The sequence below is a fragment of the Orcinus orca genome, chromosome 4, assembly GCF_937001465.1.
Source record: "Orcinus orca chromosome 4, mOrcOrc1.1, whole genome shotgun sequence".
In the NCBI taxonomy this organism is placed as follows: Eukaryota; Metazoa; Chordata; class Mammalia; order Artiodactyla; family Delphinidae; genus Orcinus; species Orcinus orca.
Window position 1 is genome coordinate 20,978,706 of NC_064562.1, and position 26,712 is coordinate 21,005,417.

Genomic DNA, 26,712 nt, shown 5'->3' on the forward strand with positions numbered 1-26,712 from the left:
ATAGCTGTGTTTCTACAGAGTATGTTTTGGGTCACTGAAAATTCTCTCTTTATTTAAATGTAGATAATTCTCCAACTATCAAAATTTAATTTTTATTGTGTAAGTAAGTGACTTGAGTGAGATGAAAGCTTATAATTGTTTTACTCAAGTAGCTAATAATTGATGATTGTTTTGAACATTTGATATATTTTTTATATTTTAAGTCAGATTACCTCACTCTTCTCTTCAGAATCCTCTGATGACTTTCCATTCCACCCAGAATAAAATGTATGCTTTTATCACAGCCTGTGAAGCCCTCCTACAGCTCTCCCTCTGCCTCTGCCTTTATTCCAGCCACACAGGCCTTCCTGCCCTTTCGTAGAAATGGGAGCACACCTTTCCTCCCCATCCTGCTTAGGACCTGCATACTTGTTTTCCCCTCTGCTGTGATTCTCCAGCTGGCTGGCTTTTGGGTACTCTGAACTCTCCAAAGGGAGCCTGCTTGAAATGCACATTGAGCCTTGTTTCTTGACAAAAGCTTCTAATACATAGTCCTTACTTTAACAATTACGCTCATGTCTGAATGTCTAAAGGTAAGGCTGTGGGTTCTTAGTGTGAACATTCATCTGGAAAGGGTAGCATTCCCATCTAGCGCTGAAAATTATATCCTTCTTAAAATTGAAAAAAGACACCCAAATTCTATAAACAATTTTCTGTGTAAAACATCTTTTGCCATAAAAATACTCTAAGGGGTTTCCTAGTTTGTCTCCAGATTCCATGAAACCTGTGCAGCTGGATCAATCGATCTCCAGCTACAAATCAGAATATTTATTGAGCTACTACTTATGTTCAGAGTGAAGAAATGAAAGCCGCAGGTCTGCCTTCAATGTCTATCCTCGTTTCAAGTTACTGTCTCTTTGGAGACATAACATAATAAAAACATAAACAATCAAGCAAACTTCTACCTTTCCCAACGATACTGTCCCAATATTCTTAAAGGTTGACTTTATCTCTAAATACCTATTAGGAATAACGTTTACCTATGCTGACACATTCAAGTGTTTGGGGCTAAAACTATTTGATACAGATTTAATGACCTTTAATAAAAATGTATTTAATCTGAATGTTTGCCTCCAGATATGGTGGTTACATTCAATCAGTGTATAAGAGTATGATATTCTGAAAATGGGAATGCAACATGGTAAAAAAGGAATATCAATTACCACATGCTCTAACTCCACAACACATGGTATGTGGACAAATGACTAGCACAGATACTTATAAAATTTGAGTTTGCAACAGTGATAGCTTCTTATTCAGTCTTGCAAACCCCTAGGGATGCTGTAGCTGAAAACCATTTCAAGTAATGTAATGCTGGTCCACCCTTTCCTCGAAATGACTGCTGCAGTAGACCCATTAACACTACAGGTATTTATATACTGCTTTTCAAAGGACAGGCTCAGGGGATTTGTGCCAAGAGCTCACTGAATGAAATTCTACTGAGCAGCATCTTCCAGGAATTTGAGAATGTCCGTTGCAGTGTGATGGATTTCATTGTTCAGCAGAGTGGAAATGCTTGCTTGGTTAATGATGTCTCTTTAAAGCAGGGCCAGATGATTGTGGAATAGTTCCAGGAAACCCACCTTTAGAAACAGAAGGAAAATTCTGCTGCTATTAATTAATGAGAGGAGGAGTATTCAGCTTTAATGTCTTGAGAAATTAATCCAGTACAGTTAGATCTCTCAACCTTTGTTTTTCCCATTGGGACCTTTAATCAGATCCTAGATATATCAGTAAACTGGGATTAAGAAGATGGGCTCAGACAGCCAGACTCAGTGATAAGTCTGTTATGGTCTTCTCTGAAGAGCTGAAAAGTGGAAATATTGGTATTTATTGGGTCATGCAGATAATAATGCCAGGAATCTGTTCTATAATTCATAGGTTACAAATTAAATAAACTTGTGTCTGAAACACTAGAGCACAGCATTTGCAAAGATGACAGTGGTAACCAAATTCCTCTTCTCTGGGAATCTAGAAATCTGATTTTCTTAGGCTTTTCTTTTGAACAAAGTTTTTCTCTAAAACCAAAGGAATGATTCTTTTTCTAGTAAATAGTTGTAGTTGATTTTAATAGTACTGCCTATATTTATTTTATAAAGACATTTGCTTAATAAATCAAAATGAAATTGACTTAACAATGAGTTTTGCATTGAAGACCTGCATCTGATAGGATTTCTGCTACTTCAGAGTATAGTAAGACATCTGTCTGTGATTTGATATGACCCTGGCATGAGAATATCACGGAGATTTTGGAGGTCTTAACGATTGTGCTGAATGGCCATGGAGAAGAGATGACGGTTAGGTAATGGAATGGCAAATCCAATTGGAGGGACGTCTGTAGCATAGTTTCACCATCATTCCTAGGCATTAGTTGATGTGCAGCATGAGTGAAGTTTAGCAATGTGATGACAGAGATGGGAGAGTGAAACAAAAGGCTCAGGCAAAGTCCTAGAGCTGTTTCTGTGAAATTGTATCATTTGCTCCAGGGTTTCCATTTATGTGGTCCTCGTGTCATTCATTGAGTTGGGCCTCTTAAAGAGAATGGCCAGTGTAGGCAAATCCTTATCTTGCGGGGGCATCTCGCGCAGTCTAGGAGAGAGCCAAGTTTCTTAGGTTTTTCCTAGTGAGGCATGCTATGGTGACTCGGGATCCCATTGAGCTTCAAGCCATAGCTGCCGCTCAATCAGATATTTCATTTGAATTCTACAATACCAAGAAAACAAATAATATTTAGTATTCCAACTTTGTTTCCTTGAAAGACAGAATGGGCCATAGGCATGTATTAGGATGCTTTCAGCCTCAAGTAACAGGAGATATATGTAACAATAAGGAAACTATAAGGAAAATCTATTATGATATGGAAGGTTTGGGGTATGGCATTTTTAATGTTGGTTAAGCTAGTAGCTTAATGACAATATCAAAGATCCAAGATTTTTCCCCCCATTTTTTCTTTTCTGCTCTGTCACTTTTAGTATGTCATCTACTTCCTTCATGGTTGCAAGGCAGTTCCGCCAGCTCAGGAATAACATCCTGCACAATATTGACAGGCCAGAAGAGAACACAGTACCTCCTTTTTTTTTTTTTTTTTTTTTTAAGAGTAAGGGAGGTTTCCCCAGAAGCCTCTCAGCATTTATATTGACATATCTCATTTGACAGAATTGCACTTTTCTTCTAGTCGTAAACTACAGCAAGAGAAAAAAAAATGGGTATAACTTGCTTAGACTAATCAAAGGGCCCAGAACCCGCTGAAGCTGGTCTGAGGGATGAATGGATACTGTGTAGGCTGACAGGTGGCAGTGTCGTTTGTACTCAGCTTAACAAAGAATACAGTGAAGGGTTTCTCAATCCTGGCACTTATTGACATTTTGGGCCAGATCGTTCTTTATTGTGCGAGCTGTCCTGTGCATTGGGGGATATTTAACCGTACCCCTGGCCTCTACTCAATAGATGCCAATAGCAACACACCCCCCAACTTGTGACAGCCAAATTGTATCCTCAGACAGGTGGGAGGAGGGGGTCAAAATAATGTCTCACTGAGAATGTAAATTGGTGCAGCCACTATGGGGAACAGTATGGAGGTTCCTTAAAAAAATTAAAGATAGAATTGCCATATGATCCAGCAATCCCACTCCTGTACAAGTATCTGGAAAAGATGAAAACTCTAATTTGAAAAGCTACATGCACCCCAGTGTTCATAGCACTATTATTTACAATAGCCAAGACATGGAAGCAACCTAAATGTCCAGGAAGTCATAAAGAAGATGTAAGATATATAATCTTATATGTGTGTGTGTGTGTGTGTGTGTGTGTGTGTGTGTGTGTGTGTGTGTGTGTGTGTGTGTGTGTATATATATATACACACATATAAAATAGAATATTACTCAGCCATAGAAAAGAATGAAATAATGTCATTTGCAGTGATATGGATGGACCTAGAGATTTTCATACCAAGTGAAGTAAGTCAGACAGAGAAAGACAGATATCGTATGATGTCACTTATAAGTGGAATCTAAAAAATGATATGAATGAACTTACTTACAAAACAGAAATAGACTCACAGACATAGAAAACAAACTAATGGTTATCAAAAGGGGAAGGGGGGGAGGGATAGATTAGGCGTATGTGATTAACAGATACACACTACTATATAAATATAACAGATAAACAACAAGGACCTACTGTATAGCACAGGGAACTATATTCTATATCCTGTAATAACCTAGAATGGAAAAGAATGTGAAAAAGAAGCTACACACACACACACACACACACACACACACACACACACACACACACACCCAGAATCGCTGTATACCTGAAAATCAACTGTATGCCTGAAAATTGTAAATCAACTATATTTCAGTTAAAAAAAGTGAAAAAAAAATCACCTCCCACTGAGATGCACTGCTATAGTGGGTGGACGTGAGAGAGGAAAATTGCCAATCAGTAGGCTATAGAGTGGTGATTGTAGGCTTGACCATGGGTCTGTGAGCCTGATCATATGCTGGGCTAGGTTTTGTATGAGTGACTTGAGGCCAAGTATGCCTCGTGTCTCCTCCTGAAGGCTTCTGCCTAATGTGTGGAGCTTGCTGGTCACAGATTTGAAGCTTCCCTTGACTCTCTGCAAGATGACCTGTGAGCCCTCTTGTATATGGAAATCCTCCAGGTAGTGGTCAAAGGCAGGGAAGGTGCTGGTTCAGGGTTCAGTGGGGAAAAAGCAGAGGCTGAAATCATGATTTCAGTGAGAAAAACATACTCTGCATGGGAATGTGAAGTGAGTTGATATGATGTAATTTCATTTGGCCTGCTTATCATACAAATGTCCTAGTACTTGATGAATTCTCCTAGTAAATGGTTTAAATGCTGTGGAAGGGGTGCACCTGAACTAAGGAACTTGAAAAATGGTCCTCCAAAATCAGGGCACGACCTAGAGCCCTTGGTTTGAGATACACTTAACTGGAATTGGTAGAGTTTAAAAGTTCACATTTCTTGAGCCTGAAGGTGAAAATAGTCTCCATATTAGATAAACTGAATAGCTAAAATTAGCCAGTTATTTAGAGAGTCTTACTTCAAACTAAAGTAATTCTGTCTGCTTAGGATCCTCTCTCCCTTTATTATATTTTCTCTCTCATTTCTATAAAGGAAAGCAATTTAAACTCTACAAAATTATGGCAAATTCGAAAGAGAGACAATTCGGGGATAGAAATAAGCAAAGATATCCCTGGAGGGGAAATAAAATGGTGAAAAGGAAGTGAGGCACAAAAAATGAATAGTTGGAAGGAAGGAGAGAAGACATACGGACAGAGAGATATACAACAGAGTACCAATGGTACCATCCTGTGCATGATTTTTTCAGTTAATTCACAGTTTTTAAAATGTTTTTATATTTTATATGTTTTATATTTAAATGTTTTAAAATGTATTTATATTTTACAAATGATAATCCACTACATGTTTTGTGCATAGACAGTTCGGTTGATTGCTCTGTGATTTTAACATTCAATTTCGTATGGCATAGTGGATAAGAGTAGGAGTGTGAAGCAGTAGCATCATCTCTTAACAGCTGTGTGACACTGGGAAATTATCAAATTATGTAACATCTCTGTGCCTCAAATCCTGTAAAGTGAGGCTGCTAACAGAACCTAGTCCACGGGGCAGTTGTGGGCATTTTCCGAGTTATTTCAGGGTAAATTACTTATCATTCTGGCTGGCATAGAGAAAATGTTTAACAATTTTTGTTGCTGTTTTTAAAATAGTTTTTTTTTTTTCTTATTTTATTTTTGGCTGCGATTGGGTCTTCTTTGCTGTGCGCGGGCTTTCTCTAGTTGTGGCTAGTGGGGGCTACTCTTCGTTGCGGTGTGTGGGCTTCTCATTGCAGTGGCTTCTCTTCCTGCGGAGCACGGGCTCTAGGCGCGTGGGCTTCAGTAGTTGCAGCACGCTGGCTCAATTGTTGCGTCTGGCGGGCCCTAGAGCATAGGCTCAGTAGTTGTGGCGCACGGGCTTAGTTCCTCTGCCGCATGTGGGATCTTCCCAGACCAGGGATCAAACCTGTGTCCCCTGAATTGGCAGGCAGATTCTTCACCAATGCACCACCAGGGAAGTCCCCTAAAATATTTTCTTGATCTCTCTCTATCCAACTGATCTTGGTGCTTTTCTCAATTTAACCACTAAATTGAACTGGCTAAAGGTGTCAATCCCCCACTAATTGAACACATGCTTAGTGCTTCTCATTCTAATTCAAAACAGTGGAGAGCAATGTTGTAGTGAAAATGTCTAGATGGGAAACACTGAAAAGTTACAGAATCTACAATGATTAAATTTTGGGGTATTCAGATGTGAAGAGATAACAGAAGCTCAAGAAGGAAAACAAAATTCTGCTAATTATTTTGATAATTGAAACTGACTTTGTTCAATTATAAAAGAGTTCATATATAAAAATTATATAATGAATGAATATATATATATTCATAAAGCCTAGTAAAACAAGTATCCATGCACTCATGATATCTTTAAAAAAAATAAAACATGCAGTGTTGTTCAAGACCCCTCTGTGCCTCTTACTAAATTTTGTGTTTATCATTCTGTTGTTTTGCTTTATAAATTTACAATATATTAGTAATCCCTAAGCAACACAGTTGTTTGGTTGTACTTTTATTTGAACTTCATATAATAGTACCTGCCCTCTATATTTTTCTGAGACTTGCTTTTTGTTAAAAATCAGCGCTGTGAGCATTATGTTTTTGACATTCATCCAGGTGGGCATACAGAGATGTAGTTCATTTATTATTTTTGCTGTAAATATTTTATTGTATGACTTACCATTTCCTATTTATTTACCATTCAATGGTCATTTGGGTTCTTTCTAGCTGTTTGCTTTCACAAAGATGCTGCAATGTATGTGTCTTTTGGAGCACATGGGCAAGAATTTTTGGAGTAGAATTACTTGGTCAAAGAATTTAAATATCTTTGTGGTTACAAAATAATGTCAGTTGTTTTCCAAAGTGAGTACACTAATTTATATTCCCACCAGTAGTGTATAAAACTTTCACTTGCTCTGTATTCTTACCAACCCTTGATATTGTGAGACTTTTTAAGTTTTACAAATATGAGGTGTGATGTGCTGTCTTATTTTAGGTTTCTCTGCAGCAAATTTGAGCATTCTAATTTTTAATTGCACTTTCATCCTTTTTTTCCTGTGAAATGCCTCTTCCTGTGTTTTGCCCATTTAAAATCACATCATTAGTCTTCTTATTGGTTTGTATGATATGTTTTTATATTTGGGAGGCTAATGCATTGCCAGTTATATGTAGATAACTAGATATCTTCACCCAAATTTTGATTTGCTTTTGATATGGCTTAAGATATCTGTGGTTGATAGGAATATTGGTGCCAGTTCTTCACTCACCTGTAATAGGGTGATATGTTCACAGCCTTTGTCCTGTAGCCATGGTTTCCCACTCCAGTGGGATTATGACACCCAATGAGATTTGAGCAGATATGATACAAGCAGAGGCATTAAATGTGCCTGTGTGGTTCAGCCTCTTGCCATCTTGTGTTCCTGCCATTCTCAACAAGAAAAGCATGCCCTGGTTTAGCTCCTGGTCCAAGGAAGATACCTGGAGCAAACACAACCCAATCCCAAGTCTGGAACCAAGCCCAAGTGATATGTAGCTTACCTGCAGACCCACATAAAAGAAAAAGAATGCTTGTAGTTATGACATTTGATTTGACATGATTTATTACACTTCATTACTACAACAACAGCTGAGTCAGAACTAATGGTCCAAGTCATTAATTTAATATTGCTGAATTGATCATTCCTTCCCTTTAGAGTTTGCATATTTTATGTCTTGTTTAAATCTCATTTCTTCCAAAGTCATAAACATGTTCTTTGTGTGTTGCTCAGAAACATCTTTGCTGTCCCAAGTTTATCCAGATAATCTATTACATGTGCATTTAAGCCTGTTTATAGTGGGGAATTGATTTTGTGTTATGTGTGAAATAGGGCTCAAATCTACTTATTTTTTAACCTGAATACCACAGTTGCTTTGGCACAATTTATCCATTCTCCACGATATACAATGCTGTCTTGTTTCCACATGGAGTTATTTATACCTGTGCCAGTATCACACTGTCTTGATACCTGGAGCTCTTTAGTATGTCTTGACATCAGGTAGGACAAGTCTTACCTTCTTCCTATTATAGGAAGTTTTAGCTATATTTCTTCCTTCATTTATCATATACATATTATAATCAGCTTGTCAAATTCCTTGAAAACCCAGATTTATATTGGATCTATAGATAAATTTGGAAACATTGGACAATTTTGCAACATTGTTTCATTATCCAAAAAATCATTTTTTAATCTATATCTATTTTATTTAATGTCTCATAAAGTTTTATTATTTAATTCTTCAAGGTCTTGCACATTTTCAAAAAGAATTATTCTTGCTTGCTTTTAGTTTTGTCACTATTTTGCAGGTATTTTTAAAAAACTACATTTTCTAAGTGTTTGTAGCTATTGTATAGAAATGCACCTGAGTTGTGTATAAAGAATTTTTTACTCAACAACCAGATTAAAATCCATGATTAAATCTAATAATTTATCTGTATAATACTTTGAGTTTTCTAGCTAGAGAATTATATCATCTGGGATAATGATTGGATTTTTAAATTCTTTTCCAATATTCACAATGTTTCTTTTCATTTTTTCTCCATTATTGCCCTCAAGGGGACCTCTAGTACAATGTTGAACAGCAGTAAGATAGTGGACTTCTTCCTTATTCATGAATTTAAATGAAATGGTTTTAATCTTTCACCACTTAGTATGTTTGCTTTATGTTTTTTGATTTTGTATTTCTGTCAGATTAAATACATTCCCTTTGAAGGCTCCCTACATGGTTGATGAATTTTGTTAAATGCTTTTCCTGCACCAATTGAGATGATGATATAGTTCTTCTCCTTTGATTTGTTAATGTGGTGAAGTACATTAATAGATTTTTTGCTAATGTTAATCTAACCTTTCATTCCTGGAATAAACTTAATTTGGTCATGGCATAGTGTATATTATACAGACATTTATACACACAGGTATGTGGCCAAAGTTTGTTTTATCTTGTTTGCAAAATTGGTTTATATTTTTTCTTCCTTATCCTGTTCTCTAGCTTTTTAATCACAGTTATGTAAGCCTAACCAAATAAGTGGGGTGTTTTTCCTCTTTGAGATTCCAAGAAGAATTGGTGTAAAATCAGGATTATTTGTTCCTTGAATGTGAGGTAAAATACATTTGCAGAAGTCATTTGGACGTGCTGTTTCTTTTACGAAAAAAATTTAAAATATCGATTTAATATCTTTAACTGTAATAGTGTTACTCAGGTTTTCTTTTTTTTTTCTTTTAGTAAATAATACTTTTCTGAGCATCTGTCCATATCATGCTAGTTTTCAAATCAATTTCCTTAAAGCATTTTAAAAAATCTCTGCTCATTTGCAATTATATCCTCAATTTATTCACCAAATTTTGTTTTTGCCTACTTCATTGTTTCCCCTAGAATAACTTTTGACTTATTTGATATCGTAATTTTTAAATTTTATTTTATATATATTTATTTCTCTCATTAATTTTCCCTAGGAGTTGTTTTACATATGTCTGCTATAAATATAATTTAGCTGATATTTATAGTTTGTGTGAATGTCTGAAAATCTTAGTTCCTTACCTGAAATATTCAGGCCATTCACATTTGATTGTGATCTCTTATGTGTTTGGACTTATTTCTATCATCTCATTTAAGGCTTTCTATTTTTTATTACATGCTCTATTTTTCCCCCAGTTTTTTTCTTACAAAACTTATTTTGCATTAACAATATTTTCCCCATTACTACATTTTTTCTTTCTATTTGTTTGGAAGTTACACAGTATCTTAAATATTTTTTATAGATTATAGGAATTATGATGCTCAAACTTAACTTCGTGAAGTCTAAAATTAATCAATATGTTTACCTTTTCTTTCAGAGTGCTTTAGCTACACACAACTTGCCCAGTTTTATAACCTTGAGATTTGTAAAAATTCAATCCTGTCTTTTTTTTAATCCTGTCTTTTTAATACTCACAAATTTTATATTATTATTATTATTGCATTATACTGTGAACCTTCCATTAGATTTAACCACATCCATACTTTCCTTAACTCACCATTTCATCTTGAATTACAAACCTGTGTCCTGGGATCATATTCCTTCCTCCTGAAGTATGTCTCTTAGAAGTTACTTTAGAAAGGCTTTTGATGGTAAGAGCTCAGATTTTGTATTGATTACAAATATCTTTTGTTGAGTATAGAATGCTAGGTTGACAGTTATTTTTTTCTCAGTGCTTTAAAGAAAGTTTTGCATTCTTTTCTGGTTTTCAACAAGTTAAGAAATCAGTTGTTACTTAAATTGTGATTTTCTTCTACGTAATCTCTTTTTTCTTTGGTTGGTTATAAAACCTTTCCTTTGTCATTTGTGTTCTGCAGTAGTGTTGCATTATGTCTAGGTGAAGATGTTTTTAAAATTTATTTATCCTGTGAGGGATTTGGTGAGCTTTCTAAATTCAAAAGTGTATTAATTAATCAATTATGGAGAACTATAAGATATAAGTTTACCATTTCCCAAGTTTCTGCATTACCACTTTCCAGAACCCTAGACAGAGATTTATTACACCATTTTCTACACTTTCCCCACATCACCTAACCCCTCCTTCAAATTTACTGTTGCTTATCTCTCTGTTTTACATTCTAGCTTCTTTCTCTTTTTTTTAAACATCTTTATTGGAGTATAATTGCTTTGCAATGTTGTGTTAGTTTCTGCTGTATAACAAAGTGAATCAGCTATACGTATACCTATATCTCCATATCCCCTCTCTCTGCGTCTCCCTCCCACCCTCCCTATCCCACCCCTCTAGGTGGTCACAAAGCACCGAGCTGATCTCCCTGTGCTATGCAGCTGCTTCCCACTAGCTATCTATTTTACATTTGGTAGTGTATATATGTCCATGCCACTCTCTCACTTCGTCCCAGCTTACCCTCCCCCCCCCATGTCATCAAGTCCATTCTCTGCGTCTGCGTCTTTAAACCTGTCCTGCTCCTAGGTTCTTCAGAACCTTTTTTTTATTATTATTCCATATATCTGTGTTAGCATACGGTATTTGTTTTTCTCTTTCTGACTTCACTCTGTATGACAGACTCTAGGTCCATCCACCTCACTATAAATAACTCAATTTTGGGCTTCCCTGGTGGCGCAGTGGTTGGGAGTCCGCCTGCCGGTGCGGGGGACGCGGGTTCATGCCCCGCTCTGGGAGGATCCTACGTGCTGCGGAGCGGCTGGGCCCATGGGCCATGGCCGCTGGGCCTGCGCGTCCAGAGCCTGTGCTCCGCAACGGGAGAGGCCACAACGGTGAGAGGCCCGCGTACCGCAAAAAAAATAAATAAATAAAAATTTAAATAACTCAATTTTGTTTCTTTTTTTGGCAGAGTAATATTCCATTGTGTATATGTGCCACATCTTCTTTATCCATTCATCTGTCGATGGACACTTAGGTTGCTTCCGTGTCCTGGCTATTGTAAATAGAGCTGCAATGAACATTGTGGTACATGTCTCTCTTTAAATTATGGTTTTCTCAGGGCATATGCCCAGTAGTGGGATTGCTGGGCTGTAATGTAGCTCTTTTCTTAGTTTCTTAAGGAACCTTCATATTGTTCTCCTTAGTGGCTTTATCAATTTACATTCCCACCAACAGTGCAAAAGGGTTCCCTTTTCTCCACACCCTCTCCAGCATTTATTGTTTGTAAATTTTTGATGATGGCCATTCTGACTGGTGTGAGGTGATACCTCATTGTAGTTTTGATTTGCATTTCTCTAATAATTAGTGACGTTGAGCATTCTTTCATATGTTTGTTGGCAATCTGTATATCTTCTTTGGAGAAATGTCTATTTAGGTCTTCTGCCCATTTTTGGATGGGGTTGTTTGCTTTTTTGATATTGAGCTGCATGAGCTGCTTTTAAATTTTGGAGATTAATCCTTTGTCAGTTGCTTCATTTGCAAATATTTCTCCCATGCTGAGGGTTGTCTTTTTGTCTTGTTTATGGTTTCCTTTGATGTGCAAAAGCTTTTAAGTTTCATTAGGTCCCATTTTTTTGTTTGTTTGTTTGTTTTTATTTCCATTTCTCTAGGAGGTGGGTCAAAAAGGATCTTGCTGTGATTTATGTCACAGAGTGTTCTGCCTAAGTTTTCCTCTAAGAGTTTGATAGTGTCTGGCCTTACATTTAGGTCTTTAATCCATTTTGAGATTATTTTTGTGTATGGTGTTAGGGAGTGTTCTAATTTCATCCTTTTACATGTAGCTGTCCAGTTTTCCAAGCACCACTTATTGAAGAGGCTGTCTTTTCTCTATTGTATATTCTTGCCTCCTTTATCAAAAATAAGGTGACCATATGTGCATAGGTTTATCTCTGGGCTTCCTATCCTGTTCCATTGATCTATATTTCTGTTTTTGTGCCAGCACCACACTGTTTTGATTACTGTAGCTCTGTAGCATAGTCGAAAGTCCAGGAGCCTGATTCCTCCAGCTCCGTTTTTCTTTCTCAAGATTGCTTTGGCTTTTCGGGGTCTTTTGTGTTTCCATACAAACTGTGAAATTTTTTGTTCTAGTTCTGTGGAAAATGCCATTGGTAGTTTGATAGGGATTGCATTTTATCTGTAGATTGCTTTGGGTAGTAAATGTTGATTCTTCCTATCCAAGAACATGGATAGGAATGGATAGGAACAAACTCTTCATCTGTTTGTATCATCTTTAATTTCTTTCATCAGTGTCTTATAGTTTTCTGCATACAGGTCTTTTGTCTCCTTAGGTAGGTTTATTCCAAGGTATTTTATTCTTTTTGTTGCAGTGGTAAATGGGAGTATTTCCTTAATTTCTCTTTCAGATTTTTCATCATTAGTGTATAGGAATGCAAGAGATTTCTGTGCATTAATTTTGTAACCAGCTACTTTACCAAATTCATTCGTTAGCTCTAGTAGTTTTCTGGTAGCATCTTCAGGATTCTCTATGTATAGTATCATGTCATCTGCAAACAGTGACGGTTTTACTTCTTCTTTTCTGGTTTGGATTCCTTTTATTTCTTTTTCTTCTCTGATTGCTGTGTCTAAAACTTCCAAAACTATGTTGAGTAATAGTGTTGAGAGTGGACAACCTTGTCTTGTTCCTGATCTTAGAGGAAATAGTTTCAGTTTTTCACCATTGAGAATGATATTGGCTGTTGTCATATATGGCTTTTATTATGTTGAGGCAAGTTCCCTTGATGCCTACTTTCTGGAGGGTTTTTATCATAAATGGATGTTGAATTTTGTCGAAAGCTTTTTCTGCATCTATTGAGATGATCATATGGTTTTTCTCCTTCAATTTGTTAATATGGTGTATCACATTGATTGATTTGCCTATATTGAAGAATCCTTGAATTCCTGGGATAAAACCACACTTGATCATGGTGTATGATCCTTTGAATGTGCTGTTGGATTATGTTTGCTAGTATTTTGTTGAGGATTTTTGCATCTATGTTCCTCAGTGATATTGACCTGTAGTTTTCTTTCTTTGTGACATCTTTGTCTGGTTTTGGTATCAGGGTGATGGTGGCCTCATAGAATGAGTTTGGCAGTGTTCCTCCCTCTGCTATATTGTGAAAGAGTTTGAGAAGGATAGGTGTTAGCTCTTCTCTAAATGTTTGATAGAATTCGCCTGTGAAGCCATCAGGTCCTGGGCTTTTGTTTGTTGCAGGATTTTTAATCATAGTCCCAGTTTCAGTGCTTGTGATTGTTCTGTTTCTATTTTCTATTTCTTCCCGGTTCAGTCTCAGAAGGTTGTGCTTTTTTAAGAATTTGTCCATTTCTTCCAGGTTGTCCATTTTATTGGCATAGAGTTGCTTGTAGTAATCTCTCATGATCCTTTGTATTTCTGCAGTGTCAGTTGTTACTTCTCCTTTTTCATTTCTAATTGATTGAGTCTAATTGACTTTCATTTCTAATTGATTGAGTCTAATTGATTTGAGTCTTCTCCCTTTTTTTCCTGATGAGTCTGGCTAATGGTTTATCAATTTTATTTATCTTCTCAAAGATCCAGCTTTTAGTTTTATTGGTCTTTGCTGTTGTTTCCTTCATTTCTTTTTCATTTATTTCTGATCTGATCTTTATGATTTCTTTCCTTCTGCTAACTTTGGGGCTTTTTTGTTCTTCTTTCTCTAATTGCTTTAGGTGTAATGTTAGGTTGTTTATTTGAGTTGTTTCTTGTTTCTTGAGGTAGGATTGTATTGCTATAAACTTCCTTCTTAGAACTGCTTTTGGTGCATACCGTAGGTTTTCGGTCATTGTGTTTTCTAGCTTATATCTTTAAATCCAATTTTCTGTTTACTTATATATTTTTAACCTGATACTTAAGATTCTTATTAAGACACATGTTCAAGGAAATGTACCAATTATGCATATTCATTTCAAGAAATCATCCAGTGCAATAAATATTTTCTTAAATATACTTTATTTTTTAGAGCAGTTTTAGGTTCACTGCAAAACTGAGTGGAAGGTACAGAGATATTCCATATATGCCTATACATAGAGACACACACACTCACATATAACCTCCCCAGTGTTGACATTCCTCACCACGGTGGTATATTTATTACAGTTGATGAACCAAATGACACATCATAATCACCCAAAGTCCATAGTTTACGTTACGGTTTATTCCTTGTGTTTGTATGTTCTATAGGTTTGGCCAAATAAATAATGATATGTATCCAGCATTGTGGTATCATACAGAATAGTTTCACTGACTTAAAAGCCTTTTCAAAATTGTTTTTCACTTACTAATATGCATTTCAGTTTCCTTCATGTCTTTTCATGGCTTGATAGCTCATTTCTTCTTAGCACTGAATAATATTTCATTGTCTAATATACCACAGTTAGTTTATCCATTCACCTACTGAAGGACATCTTGGTTGCTTCTAAGTTTTGGCAATAATGAATACAGCTGCTATAAATACTTTTTGTGCAGATTTTTGTGTTGACAAAGTTTTTAACTCATTTGAGTAAATACCAAGGAGTGTGATTGCTGGATCATATGGTAAAAGTATGTTTAGTTTTGTAAGAAACTACCAAACTGTCTTCCAAAGTGTCTCACTATTTTGCATTCCCACCAGCAGTGAATGGGAGTTCGTGTTGCTCCACATGCTCACCAGCATTTGGTGTTCTCAGTGTTTTGGATTTTGGCCATTCTAATAGTGTGTAGTGGTATCTAACTGTTGTTTTAATTTGCATTTTCCTGATGACATAGCATGTGAAGCATCTTTTCATATGCTTATTTGCCATCTGTATGTCTTCTTTGATGAGGTGTCTGTTCAGGTCTTTAGCCCATTTTTTAATTAATTTTTTCACTTTCTTATTGTTGCGTTTAAGAATTCTTTTTATATTTTGAATAAGAGTCCTTTATCAAATATGTCTTTTGCAAATATTTTCTCCCAGTCTATGGCTTGTCTTCTCATCCTATTGATGCTGTATTTTGGACAGCAGAGGTTTTTCATTTTAATGAAGTCCAGAGTATCAATTATTTCTTTCATGGATTGTGCCTTTGATGCAGTACTTTAAAAAGTCATCACCATAACCTAGGTCACCTAGATTTTCATCTATGTTATCGTCTAGGAGTTTTACATTTTATATTTAGGTCTTTCATCTATTTTGAGTTAATTTTTGGGAAGAGTGTAAGGTCTGTGTCTAGATTCATTTTTTTTTACATGTGGATATCCAGTTGTTCCAGCATCATTGGTGAAAATATAGTCTTTACTGTAATGCTTTTGCTCCTTTGTCAAAGATCAGTTGACTATATGTATGTGGTTCTATTTCTGGGTTTTCTGTTCTTTTACATAGACCTATTTATCTATTCTTTTGCCAGTACCACACTGTGTTGATTACCTTTGCTTTATAGTGAGTGTTGAGGTTGGGTAATGTGAGTCCTCTGACGTTGTTATTCTTCAATATTGTGTTAGCTATTCTGGGTCTTTTCCCTCTCTATATAAACTTTAGAATTAGTTTTTGCTATCCATAAAATAACTTGCTGAGATTTTGATTAGAATTGCATTCAATTTAGAGATCAAGTTGGGAAGAACAAACGTCTTGACAATATTGAGTCTTCCTATCCGTGAATATGGAGTATCTCTCCATTTACTTACTTCTTTAATTTTTTTCATCTGAGTTTTGTAGTTTTCTATATATAGATCTTATACATATTTTGTTAGATTTATACCTAACTGTTTATTTTGCGGGTGCTAATATAAATGATATTGTGTTTTGAATTTCAAATTCTTGTTAATTGTGGTATATAGGAAAGCAATTGACTTTCCTCTATTAACTTTGTATCCTGCAACCTTTCTATAATCCTTGCTAATTCCAGGAGTTTTTATTTTGGATTTTTTATGTAGATGATGATGTCTTCTATGAACAAAGAAAGTTTTATTTCTTCCTTCCCAGTTTCCAATCTGTATACATTCCCCCCCCTTTTTTTTTTCTGGTCTTATTGCATTAACTAGAACTTCCAGTATGATGTTTAAAAGGAGTGGTGAAAAGGAGCATACATTCTTTGTTCCTCATCTTAATGGGAAAGCTTCAGATTTCTCACCATTAAGTAGTGATGTTAGCTGTTAACTGTGGGTTTCTTGTAGATGTTGTTTACCAAGATGAAGAAGCTCCCCTCTATTCCTAGTTTGCTGAGAGTTTTTATTGTGAATGAATGTTGGATTTTGTCAAATGCCTTTTCTGTATCTATTGATAGAATCATGTGATTTTTCTTCTTTGGCCTGTTGATGTGATGGATAAATTAACTGATTTTTGAATGTTGGACGAGCCTTGCCTACATGGAATAAATTTCTCTTTGTCATGGTGTATAAAAATTCTTTTTATACATTGCTAGATTTCATTTGCTAATATTTTTTGAGAATTTTTGCATCTTTATTCCTGAGATATATTGGTCTGCCATTTTCCTGTAATGTTTTGTCTGGTTTCGGTATAAGAGTAATGCTGGCCTCATAGAACGATTTAGGAAATATCCCCTTTCTTCTCTCTCCTGGAAGAGATTATAGAGAATTGGTATCATTTCTTTCTTAAATGTTTGGTAGAATTCACCAGTGAACCCAACTGGACATGATGCTGTCAGTTTTTGAAAGATATTAATTTTTGGTTCAATGTCTTTAACAGATATAGGCCTATTCAAATGGTTTTTTCTTCTTGTGTGAGTTCTGGGAAATTGTGTCTTTCAAGAAATTGCTTCATTTTAACTTGTGTTATCAAACTTGTGTGCATAGAGTTGTTCATAAGATTTCTCTTTTATCCTTTTAATGCGATGTCCCCTCTTTCATTTCTGATATTAGTAGCTCTTTTCTTCTCTCTCTTTTTTTTTTTTTCTTAGTTAGCCTGGCTAGTGCTACCAATCTAATTGATGTTTTTAAAGAAACAGGTTTGATTTGATTGATTTTTTTGATTGATTCCATGTTTCCAATTTCATTGATTTCTGCTCTAATTTTTATTATTTCTTTTCTTCTGCTTACTTTGGATTTAATTTGATCTTCTTTTTCTAGTTTTATAAGGTGAAAACAGACTACTGATTTTAGACCTTTCTTCTTCTCTAATATATGCATTCAATGTTGTAAATTTCCCTCTAAGCACTGCTTTCGCTGCATCCCACACATTTTCATAAGTTGTGTTCTCATTTTCATTAAGTTCAAAGTACTTTTTAATTTCCCTTGAGACTTTTTTCTTTGACCCATGTGATATTTAGTAGTGTGTTGTTTGATCTCCAAATATTTTGGGATTTTTAAGCAATCTTTCTGTTATTGATTTCTAGTTTAATTCCATTGTGGTCTGAGAAGAGACATTGTTCAATTTCTATTTTCTAAATTTGTTAAGTTGTATCCCTCCATTCATTTATTTTTAATATATATGTGTTTTTATATTTATAGGGGTTTCTTGTAGACAAAATATAGTTGGGTCATGTTTTTTGATCCACTCTGGCAATCTTTCTTTTTTAATTGGTGCATTTAGACCACTGACATTCAAAGAGATTATTGATATAGTTGGATTAGTATCTACCATATTTGTTACTGTTTTCTGTTTGTGGCCCTTGTTCTTTTTTTCCTATTTTTATTTTCTGCTCTTTTCTACTATTTGTGGCTTTAGTTGAGCATTTTCTATGTTTCTATTTTTTTCCTTTCTTGGCATACTAGTTATACTTCATTTTTTAAACCTTTTTTAGTGGTTTCCCTGGAGTTTGCAATATACATTTACAGCTAATACAAGTCCATATTCAGATAACACTATACCATTCACAGGTAGTGTTAGTACCTTATAATAAAATAATCCTAATTCTTCCTCTGTGGTATCATTACTATCATTCATTTCACTTATATGTAAATATATATATATATACACACACACACACACACACACAATATATACATAAGCACACATAATCAAATACATTTTTACTATTATTATTTTGAAAAAACTGTTATACTTAAATTAAGAACAAAAAACCCATAAGTTTTTTTTTTTTTTTTTTTTGGGCCTCTCACTGTTGTGGCCTCTCCCGCTGTGGAGCACAGGCTCTGGACGCGCAGGCTCAGGGGCCATGGCTCACGGGCCCAGCCGCTCCGCAGCATGTGGGATCCTCCCGGACCGGGGCACGAACCCATGTCCCCTGCATCGGTAGGCAGACTCTCAACCACTGCGCCACCAGGGAAGCCCCAACCCATAAGTTTTTATTTTACCTTCACTTATTCCTTCTCCAATGCTCTTCTCTTCTTTATGTAGATCTGAGTTTCTGACATATATTATTTTCCTTCTCTCTAAAGAACTTCTTTTAACATTTCTTTCAAGGCTGGTCTGCTGTAAACAAATTATCCTAATTTTTATCCTAACTTTTCTGAGAATTTTGTATATTCCTCCTTCACTTTTGGAGGAAAGTCTGTAGGGACAGAATTCTGGATTTATTTCTCCTACATCTTAAATATTTCACTTCACTCTTTTTGCTTGCCTTGTTTCTGGTGGAAAATTAGGGGTAATTCTTATCTTTGCTCCTCTATATGTAAGATATTTTTTTCCTGTGGCGTCTTTCAACATTTTCTCTTTATCTGTGATTTTCTGCAGTCTGAATATAATATACCTAAATGGTTTGTTTGTTTGTTTTTGAATTTACCCTGCTTGGTGTTCCTGGATATTTAATTTGATGTCTGACATTAATTTTGGGAAATTCTGTTATTATTCTTTTCTCTCTTTCATCTTCTTCTGGTATTGCCTTTACATGTATGTTATACCTTTTGTAGTTGCCCCACAGTCCTTGGATATTATGTTCTCTTCTTTTCCTCTTTTTTCTTCTGTTTTGAAAGTTTCTATTGATATATCATCAAGGTCAAAGATTTTTTCCATATTCCTGTTCAGTCTACTAATGAGCCCATCAAAGCATTCTTCATTCATCCTCTAGATTTCCTTTTTGATTCTTTTTAAAAATTTCCATCTCTCTGATTACATTTCTCATCTGTTCTTGATGCTGTCTGTGCTGTCTGTTTTATCCATTAGTACCCATAGCATATTAATCAAATTAAAAAAAAATTTTTTTCTTGTCTGATAATTCCAACATCTATACCATATCTGAGTCTGATTCTGATACATGTTGTGTCTCTTTGAACTCTTGATTTTGCCTTTTAGTACACTTGTGATTTTTTTCCTGATAGCTCTGCATGATTTATTGGGTAAAAGGAACTGTGATAAATAGGCCTTTAGCAATGTAGTAGTAAGGTGTAGGAGGAAGAGAGTCATTCTATAGTTCTGTGATTAGATGGCAATCTGCCAATCTTTTAGTGTCCCTCAGCTCTCCCTCTCCCCCTACATGGAGCGAGATGACCACAGTGGGCTGGAGTTAAGTATTTCCCTTCCCCTGGTCACTTAGGTCTTCATAAAACCCCAGTAGTATAAGCTCTGGTAAAATTGTTTCTCTTGAGAGCAGTCCTTGTTTAGGAAAACAGAATTCTCTGGTGTATTTCAAAATAGTTCTTTTTCCCTTCCCCTTGCCAGAATCACAAGGGGACTTTTCTTTGATATTCACTAGGAGAATCTGGTTGAGCTCCTGGAGGTAAAAATCACGGAATGTGGGAGCATTTCTCTGTCTGGGTCGCCCTGGAGTTTTTACCTCTCTGACTTGTCTACATGGAGCTTCCATCAGTTCATCAACTATAATTCAGGTTTCCCAAGCACTGGTACCTATGAGAGTTTTTCCTTGAGGTTCTCTGCTCGGGTAAGTTGTGATTATTTGTATTTGCTTGTCAGTTACTCCAGCTTTATTGTAGATGCAGTGGTTTGCCCTGTGACATCACTTCTATGATGGATCCAAGAAAAGCTATTGATTTTTCAAGTTGTTCACCTTTTTACTTATTATTAGGATGGAGTGACAACTTCCAGGCTTCTTACATGTTGGTCCAGAAGCCTGCAGCTCTCTCCATCCGGTACATTTTACATTTCATATTTTGTTATTTCTACAATTTCTATTTCATCTCATCCCAAGTTTTCCTGCTGAATGCCTATGATATTTTTTATTGCCTCTATTATTTTGTTATACATCATAAGTATACGCATATTGTTTTCTACCTTTAATAATTCTGAAAATTTGAAATGTTTATGGGTCTAATTCTATTTCTTTATTCTGCTTATCCTTGCTCATGTATTCTTGTCATCTTGTGGTTTTACAAAAATCTCATTGTGAGCCAATGTTTGTTGAAACTTTATTTGTGAGGAGTTGTGAGGCTTAGTTTGAGGGTATATATTCCTGCAGAGGTGATTTGCTTTCATTTCTGCCAGCCACATGGAATCCCTTCGATAACTGAGCCACCATAATTTCTTAGTGTTTTCGTTTTCATTGTACAAGTACTGTAATTTCAGACTACAATTACTACATAATGACTGACTTCTACTTATAATTTTCAGGGACTATTTCAGCCATCCAACCCCCACTCTCCCCTCACATACCAAGAGGCAAGATTACACTAGACAACTTTCCTTGCTGAGTTCTCTTGCAAAGCAGTTTTCTTCTTGTTCATCATTTCCCGGGGGATATAGCACATTAGGGCTCCTAGATTCATGGGTGGGTGTCCAAAACAACAACTATCCAAATGCCCTGTCCTTTTATCTCCCATGTGGTTTTGGAAGTTACAACTCCATGTTGCTGGAGATGGGCAGATACTACCTGGAAGCTTCTGGCTTTAGCCCCTCTTTTCCTGTCTAGAGTCATAGGACTGCCTCATGTTTGGCCTTAGTGAAGGAGTTTCTTCATTTTCTTTCACATATATAGTTCAAATATGTACCCAAAATAATTTTAAGTATATTTTGTGTACCAATTTTAGATATTTTGTAGTGAACTGCTTTTTGGGTATGTAACTACGTATTTAACTGGAAAGGAAAGCTCCTTGACAATTTGATTTTGATATTGGGTATTTCTTTTTCATTTTTTTCCCCCTTCACATTAAAAATTAAATCATTCTGTAGAGCAGGTATTTTAACTGAGTCACACTCCCTATGTACCAATAGTTTGGGGTTATTTTTTATTTCCTTTTCATTTACTTCCTGTGTATTTAACTGATTGTGTCTTTCCTGCAAAACACACACACACACACACACACACCCTTATTTTGTTTTGTGTTTGAGTTAAGGCACAGTACTACTGAACTGCATAGAGTCAGCTTTTTGATCTGCATCTGTATTGCACAGTAGTGCTGCTGCTTTCATATCCTTATATCTCTAGTGCAAAATTAGAAACATTGAAAACTATTATGTACTAAGTACTCACTTAAATGTGTTGAACTGTTGAACTAAAAGCCTTTAGTGTTGAACACAGGAAAAACGATGGATATGGAGTACTCCTGTGTCTCTAAAAATTTAAATAAAATAAGTAGATCACTTAAAATATAGGTATGTAGTATTTTGTCTAACTTTTTTTTTGGTCTTAATTAGTTTGTTGTTTATCAGGTTTAATGTGTGTGGGAGGGATTCTGTGGATATTTGTTGTAGAAGCAGCAGCACAAAATCGCAGTATTTAGGAGGGAAAGGGAGGGGTTAACCCTGGTTAATGTAGAAGCAAGTAGTACAATTTTCATGGAAATATAATTATAAAAGAGCAGAAACTGTCCCTTCCTTAAAATTCATTAAAAGTTCTATAATATATATGATTAAGGACTATCAAGGAATTTTTTTTAAAGAAACTATTTTCAATGCAGGCAAGGTTAGTGACATCCTGTTTAAAAAATCTTCATTTTGCACATTTTTAAGAAATCCACTACATTGGCCATCAGTATTTGATCACGTGTTAGGCATTCACCAATGTCAATTTCTCTTCTATTTCCTTGCCCTGGGAGATTTCACTTCCTCATCCTCTTAAATTTATGCCAGGCAGCTTGACTTGCTTTGGCCAGTTAAACATGAACAGGAGTGATACGTGTCACTTCCAGGCAGAAGGATTTCATGGTGAGTCTTCTGGTCTTTGAGCCTCTTCCCTGTCCTGGTGCTCATAGAAGCATGGGGTGATTTGCAGCTATCTTGAGTCTGATGCAGCCCAGAAATCCGAATCAACACAACACAGCTGCCTCAAGAGTTGCCCAGATCTGCATGTGAAAAAAAATGAACTTTTGTTATGTAACAGCACTGAGATTTGGAGTTGTTTTTAATTGCTCTATAACCTAACCTACTCTGGCTAATACAGGTGGTACAATATGAAGTACTTTAAACAAATACAAAGAGAACACTTAACAAATGCAAGCAGAAAGAGAACAATTGAGATGACATATTTTATGTTAGGAAGCACTACCCCTGGTTTAAAACACACCAAGATTTTCAGATAAAATTAACTTTTTAAGAGTGCTTATAAAAACAAGTTGAAATCTAATTCACCCCATTTTCTCAAACTTTTGAGTCTAAAATATGTTTTTGTATATTGTAGTGTTTTATCCTGAGGTAAGACCTTTGAGTATGTACTAAATATTTTTCTATGCTAGTATTCTTTGCTAAGTACAATCATTAATTACTGAATTTTATTAGTTTGGCCTGTTACTTGTATCTTCGTCTTCCCAGCCCTGGAGTTACCACTGGAACAAGCTTCAGCTGAAATTTTGGAGAGGGTATGATAGGGAACAATATGATTTCATAATTATAAGCAGAGAAGACCTTCATTTTTGTTGTGTTTTGTTTGTTTTATATTTGCTTGTTTGGCTGGTTGGCATTCGAACTCCCTGTCCATGTTGGGAACTTTTTTACTCTTTATGTCTTGCTGGGGAAGATTTATTTGCTGATGTAACCCAGTGGCTAACAGTGGGACAGTAGGGTTCTCTCCAGACCTTTCCCATAGTAGGAAGTTGGCCATTGTTTCCCAGTTTTGCTGCCTTGACTTCATTTGCCACTTATTTTTCAAGCCAGGTTCTCCAGACATGTAAATGGTTTTGGAAGGCTGTAAGTCCCTAATTTAAGGAATTTCAATAAATTCCTCTTCGTAAATTCGTCAGTCAGTGTCTGTCTCTTTTAACTAAGAACACTGATAAAAAACTTTGGCTATAGATGCTGCTTCTTTTTTTTCAGGCACACATTTCTTAGCCCATTTATTCATTCATCTATGTATTCATTAAAGAACTATGCATTAAACGCCTTATAACTATCTTTTTACTGAGATTAAAATTGGAAGCAAGGTAGATAGGCAGGAACGTATGAGTTCTTTCACATTCTTAAATCTGCTATTGTCTGTCCTGTATCAGAGCCTGTTCACATGCTGCTCCTTCTATTTGACGGTCTCCGCACACCACTGCTATTCTTACATGTCGGCCTGTAGTGCTTTCTGGCCACTGCTCTGTTCTTGTACATATCTAGTAAACTCCTTTTCATCCATCAAATCTTAGCACTAAAGGAAACCAACCCTAATGGTTCATTATGCTCTGTAAATTTCATTCATGCATTTTATACATTCCTTAGTTCTATACATGTGGACTCTATTCTGTTCCTCTCCATGTTTCCTTTTGCTCATAATGTTATCCTCCTGACCTAGTAAAACTATCCCTTTCATGCCATAGGTACTCAAAACATATTTGCCCAGAGAATGAAGGAAGTAGACAATCAAAATACAGTGTGCTACATGGTACAATTGGATTAACTACAGAGTGCTGTGAGCTGATGAGGTGGGTGATCTAACCCAGCCTTGGGGGATCAGTGATGTGTAAACTGAGATCTAAATGCAAATCAGCTAGGTGAAGCTGTTTGGGGTGAGAAGAGGGAGAAAAGGGGAACTGAAAGTGTGCTCTAGGTAAAAGAAACAACACATAGGAAAGCCAGGAAGCAAGATATCTGGAATTCCATGGAACCCCACAGAACATACCACATTTGGTCACCTGGGACACACTCAGGGCATGTGCTCATTGGGAGAGGGTGAGCTCACATGCCCGACATAGAGTTCACACTCAGTCTCAGTGCAGAGTGAAAACAAGTATCCTAGGTCAATCCCAGCAAAGTGTCTGTGGTTTTCTCCTTGCAGTGGTTGGTTTTCCTTTTCTCTGATCTTTCCATCCCATCAAGAAGAGGCAGCTATGAAATTGGTATCATAAGTGCACACCTGGCTAGTCCTCTTCTAAGTGAATAGGGGATTCCTGCTATAACCCTCCAGGGTTACATGATGATTAAGCTGACATATGTTTTATCCTGCAGCTCTTCAGTCACTCGGAGGCAGGCCGAAACGCCCAGGTGTGCAGGCTACGCACATGAACCATGGTTGATCCTGGTCTCAATCACCTCTTCTGTTGGAAATTCTGCATTTATTTTCAGTTTAATTTCTTCCATGTATCTATATATTTTGCTTCAGTTGTGTATCAATATTTGTGGTTCACGTATTAATAGTGACTTTTCACTTTGAATTTCTTTTTTCTAAATTGAAGTATTACATATATAGTACTGATAGTACGATTTCTTTCTTCCTTTTCTCTCTTTCCCTTCCTTCCTTCCTTCCTTCCTTCCTTCTTTCCTTCCTTCCTTCCTTCCTTCCTTCCTTCCTTCTTCAAACATCTTACATCTTTCCTGTTAACTTATTAACCGTAATAAACGTCCATGCTACAAATCAGCAAGTTGGGAATTCATTCAGAGTGTGCAGACAGTGGCTTCCTAGTGAAGAAGAGGCAGCTGGGTTTTCAATGTGGGAAGCCAAATCCTTTACCTATTGACATCCTTTACCTGGTGTTTTGAAGTTTATTAATGCCCTCCAGATGCATGTTGAATTTTTCATTTTCTTTTATATATTTGGAGACAGTGTTGGATGGCAGAATGAATAGTGAGAAGACTTGTTTTAAAATCTTACTCATGCAGAGACAATGCAATTGCTGGAGGGTATCTGCTAGGAGCCTCAGTGGCCTTCTCGGCAGAAGGGGACTGACAGTCCTCACCCCATGGGTGTCATGAGGATGAAATGAGATACTAGCTCAAAATAAGGGTTTTAATTCATAGTAGGTATGTAACTAACTTTTTGCTTCCTTTATCTCAGTTATTAACATCATGTTGATTAATTCACATATATGGTTTACCAATATGGGCATTCATTTTTGTAGAAAATTTTGATAAATTCACCATGAAATAAATTTCCAGACTTTCACACTTTGATTATGAAGTTCCTAAGGCTCGTAAGTAGGAGGCTCATTGTTTAAAAATAGACTCGCTTGGTCTCAATTTCCCTGGAATAAGGTTCTGCTACTTTGGGTATTATGTTTTTACCCTCCCACTTTTTTTTGCACTGTTTTCTATGATTCATTTTCATTACTTTAAAGGCCAAATATTCAAAGAAAGAATATACACTTCTGTGCCACTTTTACCCTTATCTTTCTTTAAACCTGATCCTGATTGGCAAATACGTGTGACAGTGAAAATGTGCCTTCTCCCTGAGAAAGGACACCTCATTTGAATCAGTTATTCTTCTGCAAATAATAGCAAATGGAAAAGAGTTTGGGGGTCAGAAGATGTTTGTTTTAGCCCTCTCTCTGAACTTTAGAACTCATACAATTATTTTTAAGCAAAATAATATATGTCAGAACTTTATAACTTAGAAATGACTACATAAATGTTATTTTTTTTGTTACAAAAATAAGAGTTGGCCCATGTCGCTAGGATAAAATGAAAGTAGAAAAAGACCTAATTAGTCTTTTGTTTGATTAGGATGCTCTTCCAATCAGAACTGAGAAAGCAAGCCCACTGAGTAATTTATTGCCCACTTTGCTTTTCCTCTACTTATTTAATTTAATTTTTTATTTAGTTTTAACAGAACCTGGATATTGTATTTTGGAGAGGACAAGGTCAACCTCAATACCTCTGTTAAGGCTGATATAGTTTAAGACCAGGGCCTTCAATCTCTGTTTCTTTTTAGTTTGTTTGCCTTGGAGTGCTAGTGTTTTTAGTGCACTTTGGACCATCAGGGTTTTCCACTCTGGCACTTTAACTGAGACAGTGTAGTCTCTCTCCTCCTTAGGCCAATCAAAGTTAACCTTTTTATTTGCGAATTGAGAACTGGTGCAGAAGATTATTCTGTTGAATGTCAAGGTGTCAGG

The 26,712-nt window shown here is 36.1% G+C and overlaps 1 protein-coding gene across 2 annotated transcripts in view; it reads left to right on the forward strand.

Moving 5' to 3' along the window:
* The window catches only part of BANK1 (B cell scaffold protein with ankyrin repeats 1), a 439,628-nt gene that overhangs the window by 46,011 nt on the left and 366,905 nt on the right, over positions 1–26,712 (forward strand). The window contains exon 2 of one of the 2 annotated variants that reach the window (XM_049708850.1): positions 20,211–20,396. The exons of the other annotated variant lie outside the window; for it this stretch is intronic. The gene's annotated coding sequence lies outside the window, so the exon portion shown is untranslated. The remainder of the gene's footprint in view (positions 1–20,210; positions 20,397–26,712) is intronic. 2 annotated transcript variants of the gene reach the window in all.